This window comes from Aplysia californica, unplaced genomic scaffold (genome assembly GCF_000002075.1).
Source record: "Aplysia californica isolate F4 #8 unplaced genomic scaffold, AplCal3.0 scaffold01011, whole genome shotgun sequence".
NCBI lineage: Eukaryota > Metazoa > Mollusca > Gastropoda > Aplysiida > Aplysiidae > Aplysia > Aplysia californica.
This window is the reverse complement of record NW_004798281.1, coordinates 29,029-30,225: the sequence shown is the minus strand read 5'-3', so window position 1 is coordinate 30,225 and position 1,197 is coordinate 29,029.

Sequence of the window (1,197 nt, the reverse complement as noted above, 5' to 3'; positions counted from 1 at the left end):
TGATGATGATGATGATGATGATGATGATGATGATGATGATGATGATGGTAGTGTTGATAATGGTAGTGTTGATAATGGTAGTGTTGATAATGATGATGAATGATGATGATGATGAATGATGATGATGATGATGATGATGATGATGATGATGATGATGATGATGATGAGCACTCTCCGACGAGCGACAGCCAAGTCTATGATTTCTGCGTCTCAAAATGTTTAAATCAGATGGAGGCATCGAAGACATCAAGATGCCAAGACTTTCGACAGAAAACGCATTGTGAAAGAGCAATCAGACGACTGCAAGCCGTGAATTCGCTGAGAAAATGACAGTTGCCCAAGACAGTTGTCCTCAACGTCAAAGTGGCGTCGGTGGCCTTGTGGTTATACCAGGTGCACATTGTGGATCGGATCGGATCGGATCGGGTCCGGTCGGGTTCGGTGGATCGCCCGACTCGTCGCCTGAAAATAAAGGCGTTTGTTTTTGAGGCAACGAGTCGGGTGCGATCGGTATGTGCCTCGATAGCCGCTTTGCGCCCTCAACCTGGCTCGCAAACCGACCCGATCCCCCAATGGGCACCCCGTATTAGGCTAACGGGCTCGGAATCGTGAGATTGCGGGTTCGGGTGTTCGAGCCTCCGCTCTGTCCGACATTGTGTCCTTGGGAAAGGCACTTTGCACGAATGTTCCACTTGGCTCGGTCCTTTCGGAGACGGACGTTAAACTAGGGGGTCCCGCCCCTTAAATAAGCTAATAATGTTGATAGGGGCGTTAAACCAATACCATTTCACCATTTTTTAATTTATCAACACCAGAGACTGTACCGTACATACAAGATGGTTCACCCAGCCAACAAAGTGTCCGCGGAAGTCCGCGCATTGCTTCAGATGGCGCTGCAGTCGCTGTTTTAAAGCTCTCTTTCGTTTCTCCAGATGAGGAGTGGGTGGTTGGCGGGTGCTCTGGTGTGGTTTGCTCCTTCTTTCCTCTTAAACATCTATGGTCCTTATCTCTCCTCCTTCTTTTTTACGTTTGCTGTTACTCTCTTGTAACACCTCTAATCTTCGGCACTTATATGACCTTATTGTGTTGCAAGTGCCGTAAAACTCTTTACTAAACTTAACTAAACCAGATCAGAAAAAGGAACAGCACCACTGACCTAAAATATCTTTTTTTTAAGGTCAGTGAATAGCACCTCCC